Source organism: Rhinolophus sinicus, linkage group LG05, assembly GCF_036562045.2.
Source record: "Rhinolophus sinicus isolate RSC01 linkage group LG05, ASM3656204v1, whole genome shotgun sequence".
Taxonomy (NCBI): Eukaryota; Metazoa; Chordata; class Mammalia; order Chiroptera; family Rhinolophidae; genus Rhinolophus; species Rhinolophus sinicus.
The window spans coordinates 164,294,821-164,314,063 of record NC_133755.1 but is presented as its reverse complement, the minus strand read 5'-3'; the positions used below and the strand labels follow the sequence as shown (position 1 = coordinate 164,314,063).

At 36.5% G+C, this 19,243-nt stretch overlaps 1 protein-coding gene across 12 annotated transcripts in view; it reads left to right on the top strand.

The window, feature by feature from the left end:
- The window catches only part of HIVEP2 (HIVEP zinc finger 2), a 183,668-nt gene that overhangs the window by 89,128 nt on the left and 75,297 nt on the right, over positions 1-19,243 (top strand). For all 12 annotated transcript variants that reach the window (XM_074333647.1, XM_074333648.1, XM_074333646.1 and 9 more), the window contains one exon: positions 13,702-13,813. The gene's annotated coding sequence lies outside the window, so the exon portion shown is untranslated. The remainder of the gene's footprint in view (positions 1-13,701; positions 13,814-19,243) is intronic.

Sequence of the window (19,243 nt, the reverse complement as noted above, 5' to 3'; positions counted from 1 at the left end):
CAACCTTTTTGTCACATGCAATTTTTTTCATCTTTTACAATTTAAATTTGGTGTTTATATGTCCCATTGTAAGTTCTTATTGCATTGATTTAAAATCTGTTTTAGTGTAAGGGATTTAAATGGATGATCGGTAAAGGTTTATTCTGTTTGAAAATTCTCTGATCAAAGATTACCTTTGCCTTTCTAGAGTTTTACTTCGAAAATTTTTCCCATTTTGTGTGATTTCTTTTGGATCCCCAAATCAATAAATCAATATTAGTGAATAGTTAACTATCGAGAATTTGAAATTTTACTTTAACAGAGTCAAGTCATAATGATGTCTCTCTGCTGTGGCCAACACTGAATCCAATAAAATCTTTCCTTTTTTTTTGTTTGGAGCCATAGCTATTAAATGTCTCTCAACTTGGAAAATGAAACATGCTCACATATCTTCCATTTTGAAAGTAAAGAAACAAACGAAAACTCATAATCTTAATGGCTTTTCTACATGACCTTCCTTGACTACATGAGTTTTGACCACCATCTTAAGGAAGGAAATACCAGTAACCTCTCATTTTGAAATTCAGTGAAATCTTATAAGTCTTTGACTTACTTGACCTGTTGTTGATTTGTATTTGACATTGTGTATCATTTAATTTTTTCCCCCATTTGGCTCTGTGACACTGCAACCCAGTACCCCACCTCTATTCTCAGCTGCTTGCCACACTCCCCTGTCCTTGAAGCTTTCCCTAAAGTGCAGCCCTTAGGCCTCTTACTCGTTGTAGCTTCCCAATGTGTTTACAGAGGCCCATTATTCTGAGTATCACCCTACATGCTGATGACACTAATGATCTTCCAAACTGGATTTTTAGCCCATATATTCCTATAAATTCTGTATCTGTATGTCCAACTATCTGCCTGGTCAATTCTATCTGAACATTTCTAAAGTACGGCAAACCTAGCTTATTCTAAACCTAAATATACTCCATTTCTTTTGAACTTGGTTTTCTCTTTGTTTGCCTGACAAGCTTCTGCTGTTTATTCCAGATACATTTCAAGTGTCTCCTTTTCAGACCTTTCTTGATACTACCCCACGCTCTCCTATGGGTCGTCTTGTAACCTGTACTTTAGAATTTTCCCATCCTACCCGCAAGCCAGGTATTCGATGAGGTCAGAAACACATTTGTGTACCTTCTGATGCATCACAGTGCCTGGTATATGACAGGTGCTTAGTAAATGATCGTTGAATTTGTTAATGGGAGACAGAAATACCAACTGACAGCTACTGAGAGAGGAAACAATTTTTTTATTTTACCAGGCATAAAAGTTTGTAAGTGGTTAGATATTAAAAGGATACTTTTTATAGTTTTATAAAAAATAAAACATCAGATTTATTGATTAAATGTAGCCTGTAGGACATCAGAGGGAAGAGAAACCTCTCTCTGTCCTTCTCAGACTCACGGTTGACTTGGTATTTACATGTAGTTTGAATGGAGACCCATTCATGGAATTGTGGCAGTGGGTACAGTTTTTTGAGTGACTGTTCCAGCTATTTCAAAAAGTATCTGAATGGACAGAGCAAACCTCAACTATCTGCTTGGGAGAAAATTTAGGTGTGATTGTTTCCTAGATGCGCTTTCTCCCATTGAGTCTACATTCCGCTAACAGGGCTATGTAGGTCCGGATAAGATGACGAAATGCATGCTTCTGTTTACCTGAGCAGAAAGTAATGAAAAATCACTATTTCATTTCCAGAGATGCTAACCCCTGCTCCCCCTTTCCCTCACACAGATAAGATTATATATCGGGGTGTGCTAGTTACACCCATTTAAAATAATCTTTAAATCCACTAATAAATTCATCCTTGAATGCCAGTAATTTCATCACATTTCATTGAAGGAATATTAGAAAACGTTTGTTTTTGGAATCCTTATGTCATTGGGATTAATTTCTAACTAAATGGAACAGGTATCTAGTTACCATGGGTTAATCCATGCAAATTTTTAAAATAGGAAGTCTTAGCAGTGAAGACTCACCTGTGACGGATGGTCCTGTATTGCAGATTAAATTCCCTACCCTGTGATGCTGGACCATTGCAGAATTTTGTTATGTAACTGTTTTCCTTTTGGCGTTCATAAAAACAAGAAACATATTTCCAGAGGTGACACCACACTGAACAAATTTTAAATACGTGAATAGAAATTCCATCTCTTTTTTTTAATACTAGCAAACTTCACATAGATTTGTAGTTTTGATGTATTTTGTAGTCATAGTGGTTTGGTAGTCTTTTATGAGCACAAACAAACAAAACATCCTGTTTTTATAACATCCAGCACAAATCCCAGTGGAATTATTGCAGAAATAGCTAAGGTTCTTCCTATATCAGTTAGCAGTTTCTTTTATTTCCATTATTTAATGTTTCTCTTTAAAGTCTTAGAAGTGTGACTAAAACAAAATTGATTTGTATCCTCAGGCACTGAAGTCCTGCTAAGTGTTAATTGTCCAGGGTTTTTATAAAGAGTTTGGTTATAACTGAAGAAAATGTAGGGCCTGACCCACCACCATTGCAATGGTGATCATTTTAAATTGAAAATATTTATAAAACTCGTTTAATCTCTTCCTCTTTCTCTTTCTCTTTCTCTCTCTCTCTCTCTCTCTCTCTCTCTCTCTCTCTCTCTCTCTCTCTGTTCTGTTCTCTCTCTCTCTCTCTCTCTCTCTCTCTCTCTCTCTTTCATAGTTTCATCCTTTGGAAACTTTGCAGGTTTACTTTAAGTTTTGGTTTATGTTAAAATAAGAGAAACGGAACACAAACGATACTTTTAAAGGGTTGTAATATGGCTTTAGGACGGGTGAAAGAGCCAGAAGAGTGATTCAGAAGCTGAAAATAGCTCTGCATTTTATGCAGTCAAGTAAAACTCTGTACCTTGGCCCTCCCCACACTGGATTAGCAAAGAGTTGGAAGTTATTCCACCCCCTGCATGCCACTATAGATGACACGCTGGGCTGTGACAGACTGCTGCCTAAATGGGCCATGTGCTGCTCGGAGGATAACCCTGATGAACAGGGTGGGTTAGAGTCCAGTGACCTCAACTGATATTCATTTCCTCTGAGAGGAAAACTCCCAAGGCCCTCTCTGTTCCAATGAGCATTTCTATAGCGTGGGTGCTCATGAGGGCACCCAGTCTTCTCCAGTGGCCTGTATGCTGTGTTTCCCTTTGATGCTTGCCTCCATGAAAGGCCTTCAGGGACACTCATAGCATTTATCCTGGTCCTGAGGACTCACGTTTTTCGGACCATGGAAAGAAGAGTGATTGATTGTTCTTTTACTCTCTTACAGATTTTTTCCCCCTTAGTTTGTTTTCAGTATATTTTTATGCAAGAAGCTGTAAAATAAAGTGAGGGGGATAAAAGATGATTCCTGAACTAACTTCATTTCTGTTGAGCAAGGGGGTAAACTTTGCTGGGTAGAACCTCTTAGGTCCAAGAGCTGAGTTGTCCTAGTGAGTGAGAGTTTGATGGCTCATCTCAAATTCTTGTTACCTAACATGGGACTATGTATATTGTGTCCTGTCAAATAAATAAAACTGTCAGGGTGTGATTAACGCGTGATGCTTCTCTAATGAAACAGAATTGATGGGAAATATCGGGGCGGATATTAGCAATGGAACAGTGATGTTTGCATTTAAATGATCTCAATTACTCCTTAGACTTAATGCCCTAGTTGGATGAACGGGAGAATGTCACATCTCACTTAGCTGTATTGTTTTAGAGTGGCTACGGGGCTGAAAAGGAGGACAGAGCGCATTAACTCGCCTAGTAGTGTCTGCTTTTGCAGACAGGAGGTTTGGGAATGTATATTCTTTTCTTCTCTTTTCTTTCTTTCTTTTTTTTTCCCTTCAAAGGAAATGAAATCAGAGCCCTGACAGGAGAGGGTGAAATCTCTGAGCAGACCTCCTAAGCGCTTAAAATGTACAGACTCCATGTCCCAGTTTGCTATTGTCCTAAGGCAACACACTCCCCTGCTGCTCTGTGCGTCTTTGGCAACTCACCAGCCTCCCAGGGCCTCGGGCTTTGATGTGAGGAGCAGGCTGTCCTCGGGCCAGGCTGTTGTGTCCCTGGCCTGGGCTTCACTCATCAGAATGCCAGGAGGGATGTCCTGTTTGGCAGTATACATTTCTACAGCCCAAGTCCTTGTCAGAGGTTTCTAACACTCCTGCTGCAGAGGGAGCCTGCCTTTGTGTCAGCCACAAGTGGCTGCCCCCAGCCGCTCAGCTGGGCTTTGTTGGCTTTGGGTGTTTGTCCTCTGGGGGGAGGGCCTCTCTGCCTGGGGAAGACACCAGGTCTGCCAGGCTGGCTGTCAGTCTGAAGGGCCTCCTTGGCAGTTCCCAGGGGAACTGACCCAGCGAGTTGAACAGCTTCCTCTGGGGACATTGCATTGACCTTCATTTGATCTAGTCCTGGCAGTCTGGTTAGTGAGGACAGTAATTCTGGCTCTGGAAATCTTTCTTAACTGAACCTTTTCCCTCCATGGTTCCAGGCTTGTAGTTAGAAGTCTGTGCTGTTGCAAATTTAACTCTTATGACTTCTGGGGTGTGTGTGTGTGTGTGTGTGTGTGTGTGTGTGTGTGTGTGAAATTATATATATATATATATATATATATATAGATAGATATATATATATACACATATATACACATATATATGTAATTCTGAAAGCAGGTGGTCACATAAACACAGGATTATAATTATAGATACTTGGGAAGAAAAAAATGAGTTATGCCTTATAACTAACTGAAAGGCTAGACCCAGACCAGAGAGGGGTGGGGAAAAAGAGAATTTCTCATTGATGAACTGTTTTCGGAAGGGCCAATTTAATTCAAACAGAAATTGCCTCAGTAGACTGAAAGCAGCCCATATCTTGTTCCTGTTTAGATGGCACAGTACCTTGCGCTGTATCGTCATAGGCTTCGTAATAGCATATCCTACAGAGGGTGAGTTTCTTCTATTTTAGTAAAACCCATTCCCCAACCATTTTTTAAAAATTGCATTGTATTAAATTTTATAACGTCCAAAGGTTTTTTATTTTTGTTTATTAGTTTCCATAAATTCTTTCTCTAATGAGGACACATTGCATTTTTGGCAGGCTCATATAGAAAAGATTATTAGCTCTTCTTTTGTAGTAGGTTGGAGAGTGCAACCTGTATGATCCCATGACCTAGTTAGGGGAGGACCCTTGAGGGTTCAGAATAGAAAGGGGATCAGATCTGTAGAAGACCACTTGCACTGTCTTTGTAGGCCATGCTTGTTTGCATTCTATTTAGTGCTTTGCATCCATTCCTGGGTAACAATTTAGCATCGTTGTAGTAATATCTTTTTCTTGTCATTAATGAGTCTTTGTATTTGTGATATGTGTGTATTAGATTGGGGGGAGTAGGTAACTCCACTGGTGCATCTAAATACTAGGGCCTTATTTAACAGGTCTAGTGATGCAGGTATCTTATAATGTTTAAGTCTAGATACTTTGAAATTGCAGAGGTTGCCATAATCCATTGCTTAAACTTCATCTCCCAGAAAACACTGGGAATTTTTGTAGGACAGGAACATGGAAGGGACGGTAGCTGTGGTTAAACCATAGTCATAGAACTTAACATCAGTATGAAGTATAATATTTCAGGTGTTCTATCTATTATTTCTTACTGCTTACAATAAGGTCATGAATTTGGTAGTTCTGAAGATGAAACTGGGAACTCAGTCAGATTGTTGACTTGACCTAAAATGTATTGTTTCTCTTCAAATGCATCCCTTTCCCTCTTGCAGCTTACAGGTACCCTCATCTCTCCGTGGTTTTCTTCAGTAAAAATGTTTCAAATTGAATTTTCATGTTTATATTGACTTTTGCAATCCTGTGTCCCTGTTCTGCTGATTCCATTGGGCAATATATCTAACATATTGTGGGTTAATAGTTAAAACTCTCTGAAGAGATTAAAACAAAAAACACCTAGGACACAATTCATTAATAATTTCATTCTTTTTCTGGATGTGTTTTCTTCCCATTGTCAGCCCGTGTGGGAGGAAAAGGAAGAATAATGTTGGAGCCGAGGGTGTTGTGTGGGTATGTGCCATCCAAAAGCATCCTATAGGAGGAAAAAAATTGTTGATTTTTCTTATGAAAGTAAAATTCAAACACTGAATAAAAGATTATTAATTCTATTATAATGAAAAGTTATATTCTAATGCTGTTAAAATTGTTAATCATTAAAGACAGTTGTTAATCAAAGGCATATATATATATATATATATATATATATATATATGTATATATACACACAAAAATGGTAATTCTCTGCTGCCAGGCTTACCCCTAAAATGTCATTAGTAACACTGTTGCCTTTGCCAATGGAGACAATTTGCATAAGACTAAGGTAAGACTACCCATTTCTTTACTGAACTGGAACAGCATTATAGTTCCCAAAGCTACAAATTTTAAAGGAGGTCGGAAGTTCCCTTCACCTCCTTAAAAGTAAATTCTGGTTACAGGTTTCAAATGATAATATCTACAACCACAAAGCAAGTGCACTGTGGTTTTCTCTTATTGGAACTCTGGGTGCTTCCTTCTAGAATTGCCTTTTCTGGTCCCTTGCTCTTTCTCTGTCCACATCCCCTGCAACCTGAGGCATGATCAAGTTTGACCTGCTCTATGAAGTCATGTGCCACTGTTCTACCCCCTACAGAACTGTCCCTGTTCTCAATTCCTATTACTCTTAGTATCCTTACCACAGAGTGTAGCATTTGGCCCTTAAGTTTTTAAAATAACTTTCTATGTGCTTGTTCAAAACTTGTGCTATTAGGCACTTTGTTATCTCCTCTAAGAGCTGGCACAGTGTTAGGTGCCTTGCAAATGTTCTTTACTGGTTGGTTGTTATTTCCGGTGTCTGGCTATTAGTAAACCTTTGTGATAGGTGAGAATCTTGCTTCTCGATGTGTGCACCTCAGACCAAAACATCAGCGTCACCTGGGTGCTTTAACAACCTGGACCCCATCCAGATCTACAGAACTATAATCAACATTTTAACAAGCTCCTCTGCTAACTCACATACAAAGTTTTCACAGCCCTGTAGAGGAAGGTTCCTTTTCCTGGAGGGGTGGAGACCCCATGAACTTTCAACTTTCCCTTTATGCCAGTGTTGTATTGTCTTAGGGATCTGGTTGTGGCTGAGCGAACCTGCCACTCTTACTGTAACAAGGAGGTTGTAAATTTAGTCCTAACATAGAAAAGGGTAAGAAAATGTTTAATTGTGGCCAGAGGGCCCTGTTGAAATGATCAGGACATATTATTCTGATTCAAGACAACCAGATCCAAATCATTAAAATCTCTTTAAATGGCCTCTTTTAAAATTCTCAAATTGAGGAGCAAAAAGTACGATTTCCTTTTCCTTAGTTACCTTTTTTTTCTTCTTCACTTCAAGTGCTTACACCCACTCAGCTTGCTATTTTGAACTCTGGGAAAGAAAATTTGTGGGCATCTTGCAGTTTTTCAGGAAACAAGGCTTAGATGAAATATTTGCCACATTTTCTACATGTTTCTTCAGGAAAGTGGAGAAGCACATCACTCATGCTTTCACTCAGCTTGACACATAGCGTGACTTTCAAAGTGTGGATGGAAAACAGCTTCTGTCCTTATTTGCCCAACTTCACAGATATTCCTGGATTTTTTCTTCCTCCCATTCCTCTTGTTTGCCTTTCTCTTTCCTTTCACCGTAGTATCTGGAATTCTTCATGTACAATGTAAATTTTATAAAATATAAGATTCCTCGAGGGTACCTAGGTTCTTTAAATCAAGGAAGATAACACATGGATTAATTAACATATAGAACAATATGTAGACTATTCTCAGTCAAACGTTAGTTTAAAATATTTTTATTATAATTTAAAGTCATTTGCTGTTCTTTTTTGTTTTTTTTCTATCTCTGAATCCAAACTTATTTCACAGATAACATATATAAGAGACACTGGTTGGGATGGAGGGAAAGGGGGAAGGCATTAGGTAACCTCAGCCATTCAGCTGTGCTTTAAATGAACTTAGGGCTTCATCTTATAAATATACTAAGAATATAAATTGGTTGTGTGGGATATTATTTTGTGGTTGTGTCTTTTACATACAGTTTAATTTCACTTTTGTTCAGGCAGTTAAAATGTTTTATTTTAGATACGACTTAAAATACTTGTCTTCTATTTAATCAGTGTTCACATAGATGTAAAGGATATTCAGGTGATCTTGTGAAGAATTAATACAATTTAGTGCTGGCTTTGAGGAATGAAATATTTCCAAGCAAGTGAAATGGAAATTAGGAAAGGTACAGAAGGAGACTAGTAGAATGTATTATTGAATACAAGTTAAAATGTAATAAAAGTAGAGATGCATATACTATACTATGTTTTTTAGCATGAGAAAGCAAAATTTTGAAAAGATGCTTATGTGTGTGATTAACACAATTTTATTCAAATTCCTAACGGCAATTTTTTGGGTATGGCTGAATATGGAGGATAGATGATACACTTAATGAAATAACATAATCTGAGGAAAATGGATGATAATTTCACAAATATACATGTGCACACAAAGAAATATCAAGGAATGTTTGTAAAAAAGAGAAGCAGGAGTAGAATCTAGCCCTACCATGGATTCAAACATAGTGTAAAGCAAAGACTAATTAAAACCGCCTAACACGTGCATACCACATTCACGTGATAATGAACATGAAAACTGTAACACGTTGACATCTGAACATTCCATTTTTTTTTTTTTTGAACATTCCATTTTAAATACGTAAGTCGATGTAACAAAATGGGCAACCCAGAAATGGACACATTACAATAGAATATGCACATAAAATGAAATATAGCAAGCTTAGTAAGTAGTATTGTGGGTAACTTGGAATTTGTCATAAATGTTTCAATATGTACCTGGATCCAAATACATGCCAGATATATTAAATGTTTAATTATCTAAAAATAAGCTTACAGAGCAATTGGTAGAAAAATTACTATATACATAATATTAAAAGCCCATTTAAATAAGAAAAAATAGGACCCAAATATAATCAAGTCATATGAATAGATAACTTCATTAACGATGAAAGACAATAAAATTATTTTAAACTAGGAGAGTAATTATGGTCACCATTAAAATAAAAAAACAACCCTGAAATACCATTTTACATTAAATAAACTGCCAAAAAAAATGTAATCACATAAAATGGTGAGGTAGTTTGTTGAAAGTAGAATGCTCATTTATTGTTAGTGGCTTTATAGGTCATTTCAATCTCCTGATGTCCATTTGGCTATAAATATGAAGTCAATAAAAATATCCTTACACTTTGATATAATAATTGTATTTCTGTTAATATTTTAAGGAAAAAAATTGCATCTGTAGTGTTAAAAATACATGAGAAGATCTGTAATGTTCTCACATATAGGAATAATAAAGGAAATAAATGCCTACATATCTTAACTCTATGGAAAGTTATATGGCTAGTGAAAAAGAGAATTATGTGAAATACATAGAAATATAATGTAAAAATTAGGATGCATAATTATACATGTTATGAAAGCATCTATGTGAAAATATGCTTACATATGGGCAAATAAATATTAGATTAAAATTTTTAAAAATGAAAATAATTGCCTTTGGGTGGTGGGATTAAGAGTGTTTTTCTGGTTGAAAATCTCTTCAATGTTGTTACATTGGAACAATAATATAAATGACTAAGTAAGACAGGTACACTAACTCTGGCCATTAGGTAACACTTTCCTTATGTTATCTGGAGTGCTGCCAAAATGTGCCAAGATGTCTTGGGTGTGTAACAGCCTCAAGGTATTTTCAGTCTCTATATTCTCCTCCACCTGTTTTTTACTAGGTGTGCATATAAGTGAGTTGATTATAACCGTGATAAAGAGGATGGCCTGGAGCCCGTGGTATTTGCGGATCTACTCTCACTCACTTTGCACTTATTTCCTTCCCATCCTAAATTGAGAAGCATCTTTAACATCATTGGTGCTCAATAAACTCCTGCTGAATATAATTCAACTTTTGCCTATGGAAGTTCTGTGAGGTAAAAGAGAAAATGGTATAGGGGTCGTCAGGAAACCTACTTTCTAGTTGCATGACCTTGGGCAAGTGACTGTGACCTTCTGGGCCTCAGGCTCATCCCCAATAAAAAGGAGGGTGTTTGATGACCACTAAGAATTAGTCCAGGCCTATAAAGACGTTAAAATTCACAATCTTACTTCAGGATGCTCTTTGCTACCATATAGTGCTTCTGAAAGAACTGACTTACTATGTTCACTGTTGCAACAGCACACATGGCCAAAGTACTGCCAGAGTGTCCCGGTCAACTCAGGGAGCATGGTTCCTTTATACTTCATGGGGTAAGCCATTCAGCTAGAGAAAGATACTCAGATACATCATTGTAGGTACATCTGATTTATTATACACAAATAACTGAAGTAGACCAATTAGTGACAGACACAATCAAATATTACCTAATGGAGTAAAACTCCATTGTTTAGACCACATAACTAACTGAAATACAAAGTTCAGATGTATTTAGATTTTCTGGTGGAGTCAAAATACCACTGACTGAGGCGTTTGTTTGATTTTGTTTTGTTTCCTAGTGTGGTGAGGCAGGCAATAAAAAGAAATGGAAGGTAAGGAGGTTTAGACTCAACTGCTTTCATCAGGTTATAAAATTGTTTTAGGTGTTGCACTACAGTGTGGTATAGAAATTGAAAGGGACCTATGATAATATCACAGATGTTACTGTTCACTGCTAAGGAAATGAACAGTTCCAATGAATGTTGTATTGTGGTTTGTACACGTGAGGCTCACCTGTTAAGCAGACAACAGATCTGGATCTGTGCTAATTAGGGGCAATCATTTAACTGAATCATCCTTACAGGTGACTAATATATTTTGTACTTAACTACTTTTGAAGTTTGATATGAGGTGCCCATACCACCACTGAATAATTCCTAGGTAACATGAAATTACTGGCCACTCAGATAATAATAGTCAGACTGAAATTAGAGCATATTTGCTATTTTATAGGTGGAAAGCCTCTGAAAAAAACTGGCTTAATGACTGGCCACACTCAAGTAGTTAAAGTCTGCTTATAAGGCAAGAACTCCATATTTTAAGAAAGCAGTACTTAACTTAAATGAGCAAAGGCAGAAACAGGGATGATAGATTTAGACTTTTGTACAGGTCAATTCCATATTACACATAGAAAAATTAGTGAGAAAGGATTCTTTTTCTAAAAATGTATTTTTCAATTATAGATGACATATTATATTAGTTTCAGGAGTACAACATAGTGATTAGACATTTGTATACCTTACAAAGTGATCACCACGGTCAATCTAGTAGCCATCTTACACTATACATAATTATTAGAATATTTTTGGGTGTGTTTCCTATGCTACACTTTGCATCCTAGTGACTGATTTTATAACTGGCAATTTCTATTTCTTAATCCTTGTCACCTATTTTGATCATCCCCCCAACCACTCTTTCATCTGATAACCATCAGTTTGTTTTCTGTATCTATGAGTTTGTATATCTTTTGTTTTGTTTTTTAGATTCCACATATAAGTGAAACCATATGGTATTTGTGTTTCTCTGTATGGCTTATTTCACTTAATGTAATACCCTTGAGTTCCATCCATGTTGTTGCACATGGCTGTGTTTCATTCTTCTTGCTGAGTAATATTCCATTGTATATATGTACCATATCTTCTTTATCTGTTCATCTGTTGATGGACACCTAAGTTGCTTCCATATCTTGGCTATTGTAAATAATGCTGCAGTGAACATGAGGGTGCATATGTCTTTTCGAATTAATGTTTTCCATTTCTTTGGATAAATACCTAAAAGTGGAATTGGTGGGGTATATGGCAGTTCTATTTTTAATTTTTTTGAGGACTCTCCATACTATTTTCCGTAGTGGCTGCACCAATTTACAATCCCACCAACAGTTCATGATGGTTGCATTTGTGAGAAAAGAGTCTTAAGAATCTCCAAGTTCATTTTGCATCATGAAAGGATATTCCCTTGCTCTTTCTTGGATAGTGACTTACATAAAGATAAGTTGTTAACCAGTGTTTTAGCACAAAACCATCATGGCAAGAATTCAGAGATAAAATGATGAAGCTAGCTACCCAATATTATTTGAAAGAACCTTTGTAATTCTTTCATAAAAGTCCTGAAACAATACAAAAATATTTTCTCACCTCTAGATGTTCAAATGTGAAAAATGAATGTGTTGTGTCATTTTGCAGTTCATTGTTTAGGTGCCTATATTTGTTCACCTATTGTAGTTTAAAGTAACCAACCCACTTGACATTTGCCTTGTCGTATTTATGGCAAGAACCCTAGAATAATATTTAAGACTATTTATCTCTGTGAATCAATATGTCTTTTGAGACCACGTCCAATTGAGTTTCCCTGATAACTATTTCTTGAATAGCAGTAAGACTAGAATCTAGGCCTAGGTTGTCTTGGAAGTGAAAACCTATTTCCTACGACTACTGTGGATTTCTACTTAGTATGTATAATTATTGCCATTTGTTTTTTCCATTGTTAGGGACATTTATTTTGTTGTTCTTGTTTTTGAGCATCGACCTTCCAATAGTGGATAGCAAATCTATTTCAACCATTTTTTTTAACTGAGATAACTATCAATTAACTTTTCTAGTGTATGTAGTGGGATTGGGGAAATGACACTATGTGGCTAATTCCAAATTGTATAATAAAAAAATTGTGTATTTATGGCATTGGAGTAGGTTTGTCAACTTTCACTTGAATATAGTTTTGTTTGATACTCTGGGACTTTAAAACATACTAACTCTACCCTGGAGGGACCTGATTTGGGAGTAGCTGGAAGCTGTCCAATTTTCTGTCTCACTCTTCTGGTTAACCTTCCAGCATCCCATTTATTTTAGGCTCAAGCTATAGCTTAAGATACAGCTCGCTTTCTCTCAACCTTTCTCTTGGAGCTGAGATAATAATTTAATATTTGGGCTTCAGCAAAGATACATCTATTGGTAAGGCGAGTAGAAGTAACTGATATTATTTATAACACCATAATTAAGCTGGTTATGAGTCTTTACTGAAGTATAAACTCTCTATGGGATACAAGGTGTAACATTCTAAGAATGATTTGAAAATTCATGCTAGTGAGTTCTCTCCAAATAATCTATCTGGGTATTAGTTTATATTCCTCAGCAGTGATTGCATGTATCTAGGGCTGTAGGGCTTTAAGGAACTGCAACCTACACATTTTCATTGCATCAGTAAATTAATTAGATTCAATGAATCGAATTCCAGAGCAGTCAGTTGCATCTTTTCCTCATGTTTAATTTTACATATCCTGACATTATATAGTCATCATTTCCGTGTGCCCATCATTACTGAAAATAAAATCTGCTCTCACATTTTGTTGTGCTATTTTATTGTTTTCTCTATGCTTGAACATTCATTTTACCCCAAAGTGGAAAATTTAATTTAGTTGGCAGATGCTTTTGTTGTTTTATAGTTTTAAGTAGCACGGCAACTTAGGAGAAGCTATAATAATCTTGATTTGATTTCTATGTTATGAATGTATACATCATATAATGCTGCTCTGGTTTAAACACCACTCTGTTGTTGTTTTTCTTTCCTCATTAGGTGGAGTCTTTGCATTTTTTAAAAGACGATAGTAATCAGATCTACTTGAAAAATTAAGCGAATTGATTTGGTTGGAACACTTCTTACCAATTTTTTAACATTCATCTGCTGGGTAAGTTGAGTCAAGTGTTTTCTATGTGGTTTGATTTCAAAATTATTAGAAAGATATCTCAAGCAAAATATTAAGCTTTATATGAATTTTTGACAGTAATGATTTGAGGCCCTTAAACCTGTGAAAGATGTCTGGCATGCTCTCTAGATGAACATGTTTTTAAGTTTTTATTGTATTTTTTTCAGTTCTTACTGAAATATGAGAAGATTAAGACATGTTGTCATTTATAGATTGAAACCAGGTCCTTTTATTTACTGTTTGGAAGATTATTTGCTTGTTGTAATCTTTAGGTAATGTGAGAATATCAGGCTTTACTTTTAGTAAGATATTTATGTGTAACTGTGCTGTATTGTGTCAGATTCAAATCTAAGGTATAATGAACATTTTGAGTAAATCAGTAACTGTTATTTTAGTCCATTCTCATTTAACAGAAATCTTGGCTTTTCTGATAAGAATAGATATCTTAAAGACTCACTCAATTCAACTTCCTTGTTGCAGTGTTTCTGCAGAAAGCTCTTGAGGCAGAGAACGCTAAACTAGGAAGAGTTTAAGCTTTTAGAAAATTATCGGTGCTGCCAAGATAGAATTTAGTGGGAACAGGACTTTGGCTACTGTTAAAATGTCAGTATAGTGAAACCTGCTCTGTCAAACAGATTTTTGGCATCAGAAGACTAAATGATACTGATTTTAAGGTTTGGTAATTTATTTATTTATTTTAAAATTCAGGCACATTCATGCTTTAATTAACCCTTTACACAGTACCAGAAAATTGAGAGAGAAAAAAATTGTATTCCTAGTCTAAGTCACAGGATTTGAGTTTCTGAAATACTAAATTTTATTCCTCTTTCTCAACTGTGCAGCTTGTTACTCAAATTTCCTCTGAATAAAGTGGAGCTATTTTAAAACCCAACGGATGATACTGAATAAGAAAGGAAAGTGTATAATCATTTGGGGAGCAGACTTCGAAACCAAAATAATACTGTCTGCTTTACCTGTGGACATCTTAAGACACGATGAGGTCAGGTGGTTTTTCATGGACACAGTTACATACTACATGCAATGACAAAAACTGCCTGCCCTTTGTCTAAGATAATGTCCTTTGAGGACCTGGATTTGCTAGTGTAGCCCTTTTGAGCATTTGGTGAGTGTAGAAATATCAAGTGTGGAAACCCCAGGCTTCTTATTTTGCCTGTAAGGTTCATAACCCAAGATTCATTTGTGACCAATAATTTCCATTGTTATGGGCACATGGTCCCATTCGGAAACATTTTTGGATAATTAAAGGGATATAAAGCAGTTAGATGAAAAACCCATCAGGAAGAGAAATGTTAAAGAGAGTTTTAAAGGCAAAGCTTTAATTTCTTCAATAGCTATAATAGATGTTAGAAGATGAAAATTAATGCTCTGAGCCACTAACTTAAATGTCTTTGTCTGCCACATTTAATTTTCCATCTACTTGCAAGGCTGGCTTTTACAATTATTCCCAAAGTACCCTACAGTGTTACAGTTAAATTTTGTTTGGCAGGAGCTAATGTAAATTATGTTTAGGAGACTGTTCTGTACGTGCCTCCTGAGAATGGGTATGGCCTGGACATTGAGTACAGCTGGCCTTCTCTTTGTTTATCACACTGAATTCTGGAAGCCTTTGGTTAAGTCAGCTCATTGGGTTCGCTGTGTTTTAAAATAATTACTTCTTTGAATTAAATATGGATGCCACTTAATTCATAAGGTTATGTGAGGATTAAACTCCTGGCAGGTGGTAGGGACTCAGTAACTAGTAATGATTATGGTGATAGTGATTGATAGGGCTAATGGTCACAATCATTGTTTAAGCATAACAATAATTATATTTTATTGATCATGTAACTGTTTCTTTACCTTTCATTGTGTACATAACCTGTAGCAATGAGTACATTTTCTCAATTAAACCAAATACTTGTGTTGGTAAGGAAACACTTCCTATGAAATTGGTAAGGTTTTTTTCATGATGTGTATGCCTTGCACAATCAACAACTGCTCTTCGACTTTATCTGTGAACTTGGCCTTGACCATTAGCCCGCGTGAAAAAATTTTTTTCTAAATAATATGTTTAAAAAATTGGTCCAATTTTCCCCACTCCAAAGTGGAAGTAAATAGAAAACAGCAAGATAAAAAAGGAAAACCCTCATGATTAGAATGATCTTTTTATGGTACTTTTTGTAAAAGATAGTTGATCCAAATTATGTTATCTTTATAATAATGTGACTCCTCATGTCTTACCATTTTACTTCAAGTAGCCAGTGCTTTTGACTGGTTTCAACTTTATTCATTTTAAGGCAATATTAGCTGGACTATGGACTTTTAATCTCACGTGCAGATTTATGTGCTCTCATTGCATTGGAGGCAATTATTTAAGAATTATGTAAGTGGTATTTCTTCTTCAAGCTGAGGAAAGATAAAAAGGAAAGTGAAAACTATTAACATTCACTAGGCACATTCTGCAGCGTCAGATTCTGTACTGTAGCTACTTAATCTTTTAAAAGTAAGAATTCAAAATCCCATATTCGTTTGAGGAAATCAGGTTTCAGAGCACTAATTAATTTGATGATAATTGCATAGTTATGATAGTAATTTTTGGAGTCAGAAGTTATCAAAATCTTTAAATTAGGAAGTCTGAAATGTGTTACTCTATTTTCTGTGGAAATTGCTGGATTTTGTGATTTCCCAGACTCATTGTTCATCCATCCATCTGCTCCTTTCTCTTCTGATATGCCTTTGTATGTTTTTTTTCTTTTTTTTTTTGTTATTTCTTACACCAATGTGGAAAATAACAGTGAGGAAAACTTTTAATGCTTTCTAAATCCTTCCTATTTGGACATATTTTAGCAGGTCTTATAAAGATTTGATAAGGTTACAAATGAGATCGACTCTCTGTCCTCTGTGGGTTTGATACAACTTTTCCTATTACATTAATTCAGAGTAAACCTTAGGCACGGCAAGGTGCTGTGGCTTTCAAAATGTTTCCTTTTACGTAGGGTCATTTTTATAGCTTTTTAGGGGCATACAGTCCTTCTGTTTGGGGCCTCTGTGTTTTAAGATAACTGAAGAGGGTATCAGTATTTCTGATTATTACAATACTGTTGTGAAACCTGTGGACGCTTATGCTCTGCTTGTAAGGACTGCCGTAGGTTCTCCCATCGCAGTTTCTGTGAGTTGGAGTGCCTTACTATTAGCTACATGGTTTTGTTTTTTCAAAATTATTTTCTTTCCTAACTCTTCTATAAAACTTGACTGTCCCTGCTTTTCCAAGCATTTCGCTTGGCTATACCTCGATTCATTCATACCGACAGCGCTTTTACTCATTTATGTACTCATCACTCAGTCGGCAGGCATTAATTAAACCAGTGTATGAGCAAAGCACATGTTTTTCCACACGCATTCTGTAGCTACCTGCAAAACTGACTGTGGGTTGCTTTTATATCATTTCATAGTATTTCCTTCTGCCTCTCTTTTCAGTTTCCTTACTTTCGCTTGCTGTATAGAATGGCTGTGTGGGGGAACCTGTCATCTTTTACTTACCACACAAAACCTACACGATGGAACTTAGTAATCTTATGCTTTGTTACTGTGATGACCTGAATAACCATTTGGGTAATGCTTTACAGTTTACAAGTGGCTTCCATGTTATATTATCTCACTTAAGGCAATAACTATTATGTAGCTGTTACTCACATTTTGTTTTACATATGAAGAAATGGAGCCTTGAGGGGTTACAACTAAGTGATTTGTTCAAAGCCACAGTCCAAGAGAGTCACAGAACCAGAATCGACTCTAGTTCTTCCAGCAGTGTCATTCTCTGCCAGATCAGTGGTCTAGCTGACTGGCAGTGTTCAGATATTGGAGCTTTGTTGACGTGGTCCCTCTATTCATATAAGGAAACAGAAGCCATGTTGGAGTTTGGAGGAAGAACCAATTCTCCTAATTTTAGGGAATTTTGGAGGCATTGCACCTTTTCCTTGATGATATTAACTGTTAAGTTCACCCAATCGCTCTGAGATTCTCATAAACTCCAATCAACATCCTTATAGATCAAAAATGGGCCTTGGAATTCAGATTCCCATGGCAGTTATAGTTTTCATCATAAATTACTAAGCTGGATATTGGACAAAAATCAGCCACTTAGAGATCTTCATGTTTTATCTCTTCTTTCTGAATCCTTTCAGCATTTTACATTGCTCTCATGCCTCTTTTTGTTTGTATTTTTCTTCTCGTGCTTTATAGTAAACTGACTTTTGTGAGGTTTTTATCTCACGTGCTGCACTGTAAGCTGCGTGAGGGCAAAAACGATGTCTTCATTTTACTGGTATTCTCTTCGACCTTAAAAATGGTGACTGACACAAAATAGTAGATATGCAATAAATATTTGTTGAATTTAATAAAAAATATTTGGCTGTGAGTTTTCTTTTATAATTTATTTTGGGACAGCAAATTGATACCTGGGCACAGATTTAATTTTAATCATATTAGTGAGATGAATCAGCAAGCCTGATACTTATTAAATATCCAGAGCAGAGCCATAAGACAAATTTATGTGATTTTTTTAGTGATCTTTTTGAATGCGAAATATTCATCTTGAAGTAAAATAGCAATAATCCCCTCCCCATCAGACAAAAACAAAACAAAAATCCCTACATTCCCCTTACAAGGACGTTTTATTGGCCTCTGAATATAACGGCTTCCTGGGAGATACAGGTGTAGCTGTAATGTGAATGTGTAGTACAGCTGTGTTTGACTTCAGCATGAAGGGTATACATTTAATTTGGCCTGTGGTGGTGGGAAGCCCCTGAAAATTTTTGAGCAGGAGTGATGTAATCAATCAAAGCTGTACTTAACGTACGTGGATCCTGCCAGGTTGTGTTGGATGGCGTGGGAGTAGAGGTGAGGGTGGGGTGAGTGGGCGCCAGAGTTCCTGAAAGCACAGAAGCCATTTAGTTGGCACTTATATTCATTCACAGAGGAGCTGTCACCTCATGTTGTGCCCTTTACCTCTCCTCCCACACTTACATCACAGATGAAAGCACTGTTTAGAAAACTTTCGTGAACACTTGCATCCCAGGTACAGAGAATTCTTTCTGAGTTAACTTCCTCCAGTCTCTTCCTTAGTTCCTCACATTGTAGGTTTTGCATCATGGCACCCTTATGGCTACTTTCACCTCAAATTGTTTTCCTTAAGACTCTCCTGATAATCCATGGGTCACTGGCTCTGATAATTGTCCTTGGATTCCATATACCCAAGGGAACAGTGCCTAGACCTGTCCTTTAGAAGTTTGTCAGTGGGACCCAGAGTCCCTTCTGATCTCCTGACATTGTGTGATGGCAGGTGTTGAGGGCCTGAATTGGAGTGGTGGCAATAGGATTGACAGGACACAGATGATTAAGAGGGAGACTGTG